The sequence below is a fragment of the Carassius auratus genome, unplaced genomic scaffold (assembly GCF_003368295.1).
Source record: "Carassius auratus strain Wakin unplaced genomic scaffold, ASM336829v1 scaf_tig00035537, whole genome shotgun sequence".
In the NCBI taxonomy this organism is placed as follows: domain Eukaryota; kingdom Metazoa; phylum Chordata; class Actinopteri; order Cypriniformes; family Cyprinidae; genus Carassius; species Carassius auratus.
The window spans coordinates 12,501-15,755 of NW_020526238.1; positions in this window are offsets into that span (position 1 = coordinate 12,501).

Consider the following 3,255-nt stretch of genomic DNA (forward strand, 5'->3'; position numbering starts at 1 on the left):
TGTTTTTTATTTCGATTCTGCAGAAGCAGGTTTTCTGGAGTCTGGTCCTGATGTTAGGGCACTGCACCAGGGCCAAGATGAGTGTGAAAATAGATTTTAACTGAAATGAATGAAATATAATGGTTTATTAAAAATATATAGTTGTCAAATGCATAGGCTTTCTAGCATTAATTTAAAGATACTTGAGTAACAATTAGGACAGTCCATTTCACAAAGTCGCATTTTAATTGTGACACAAATTCCTGCGCAAGCGCAGAACTGAGAAAGCAGCATGGTGAGCTATGATGAAATATCATTTTCATGTTTAATAGAGGGTTAGATGATCTGTTTATTATTTTGCTGCATTGTTATTGTTTGTTGCTGTTCAGGTTGTTCTAACTTAAAATGATGCATCTGTTAAATGGGTCGCAATGAATGTATAATGTCAGGGAATCGGTCGCAATGAGCTTGTGTTTCGTTGTGAAGCAGACATAATTAAGTATTTCTGGTGGTTATGGTGGTATCAATATTTGTTGTAAAGCATGCTGCCTAAAACTGCTCACATGTTTATTTCCTGGGAGTCAGATTTCATCTGTATTTGAACACGATCCATTCCGGCCGGACTCGGGACATTTATGTATTTATTACAGATCGGGATCGTCTCGTTTAGCTTCTCTCAGATATAGCTAGCGCACATTGATCTGGGTCTAACGTTTAATCATTGTTTTATGCTTGAACTGTTTTATTTCATCTATAGACTTTATTTTACTCAAGTCGTGTTGATTTGAGAAAGTTAAATTGATGAAACATATATGATCAGTTTACTGTCTCCCATGACCGCTTGGACGTTACTTTAAAAAACAAAAACTTATATTTAACGAATAAAAAATGCTCCAAACTTTTTTCGAAATTAGTTTCATAAAAAACCTAAGGAAATACAATCACTCTGCCATTAAATACAAAACGGAATCGTTGTTGTTAGCTGAAACGGAAGTAGGCTATCAGCGGTTGAGGGAGGCATCTGTGCAGGGCTCGAGCTCAAACACCTTCCGCTTCTGAAACACGCCTCTACACCTTAGACTTAAGATAATACATCCTGTGACCTGCCTTGCGACCAAATCTCCATCCGTCTGAACCCTGTATTCAGTCCGAAAAATACATCAATAGGCAAACAAAAGGTTATTTTTTTATTAGTGGTGCTTGCCGGAGGCAAGGCACTACTATTATTATCTCACATACTTATTATTATTCTTCTTCTTCTTACTTCTTCCGTACAAAACTTCGGCGCGTAACTCGTCCCGCAATTTTTGTCACAGACCAACGAAACAGGCGTCAAATCGTGCGGCCTATTGAGGAGAGGTGTGCTATGACTTTTATAAGCGATCGGGCGTACGATGTTCGTACACCGGGCGAAAAATCGGCCGAAAAACGTCCCATAGGAAATGCATTAAAAAAAAATTTGACGGAGCATAGCTCTGAGAGAGAATTTCGCAGAAACACGTGAATCACCACATTTGGAGAGGCTATAAGGCTGTGCGAGAACATACCCCCAAGTGGGGTAAAAGTTGTACCCCTGGGGGGCTAGAGACCCCCAAATTTGCCCCATAGACATACAATGGTAAGGGATCGCCCATGAAACACTGTGTTTTTCCTACTGTGGGAAATTACATAGGGATATTGTATTAAACATAACTCTGCATCACAGTGTCATAGAGACAAGGGGGTGGGCTCATTTGAATCAGGCAACCAATCAGTCTCTCCGGATCATTATGAATCTATCAAGCCACGCCCTAGCAACCATATAGAGCACCATAGCAACAAGCCCCATAGACTTCTATTGAAAAAGATCAAATGAATAACTTTGGATAGAAGTGTCATAGAAACATGAGGGTGGGCTCGTTTGACTCGGGCAGCAAACGGCCAATCACGTATCACCTTCAAGACAACCTAGCCACGCCCTAGCAACCATTAAGAGCTACCTAGCAACCCAAAGTATAGAGAGATATCTTAACATCTGAAAGACATAGAAGCATGGGGGTTGGTTTATATTAGCAAGCAACCATTGGAGTATCATCATTGGCAGCTGCCAGGCCACTCCCTAGCAACCAAACACAGTACCCTAGCAACCGTTTTGCACGACCTATATCTCTGCATCAGAACATCGTACAGACATGGCGGTTGGATTTTTTGACTCATGCTAGCACACTGGACTTCCAACATGCTAGTCATGCTAGCAGTGATTAGCTACATGCTAATAGTGATTAGCTAAGTGCTCAAATGGGCTAAGAACTCTATAATAACTACATAGTGACCATCTGTGACAACTACCAACCACCTAGTAACATCATAGCAACCACCCAGGAGACCATAGCAACTGCCTAGCAACCAGCCAAAACACCCTAGCAACCGCCTAGCAACACCTTAGCAACCACCCCAAGTACCGTAGCAACTGCCTAGCAACCACCCAGGTTACCATAGCAACCGCCCTAGCAACCACCCCGGGTACCCTAGCAACCACATAGCAACACCCTAGCAACCGCCCCGATTACCCTAGCAACCACCCTGGGTACCTTAGCAACGGCCCTAGCAACCATCATGGGGACCCTAGCAACCGCCCTAGCAACCACCCCGGGTACCCTAGCAACCACCCTGAGTACCCTAGCAACGGCCCTAGCAACCATCATGGGGACCCTAGCAACCGCCATAGCAACCACCCCGATCACCCTAGCAACCACCCTGAGTACCCTAGCAACGGCCCTAGCAACCATCATGGGGACCCTAGCAACCACCCCGGGTACCCTAGCAACCACATAGCAACACCCTAGCAACCACCCCGATTACCCTAGCAACCACCCTGGATACCCTAGCAACGGCCCTAGCAACCATCATGGGGACCCTAGCAACCGCCCTAGCAACCACCCCGAGTACCCTAGCAACCACATAGCAACACCCTAGCAACCACCCCGATTACCCTAGCAACCACCCTGGGTACCTTAGCAACCATCATGGGGACCCTAGCAACCGCCCTAGCAACCACCCAGGGTACCTTAGCAACCACCGTAGCAACCTCATTGCAATAACCTAGCAACAGGGCGCCGAGTTTTGCCACAGCAAGCACCACTCACATTTTCTTCAGGAAATGTACCTTCTAGTTATTATTATTATTATTCCTCTGCTTTCGTCACCTCATCACTGTAATACAGAGATATTTAAATGGCTTGAAGGATAGAAATAAAACAAATATTTGATGATTATTGCATATTATTTTGTGATTAT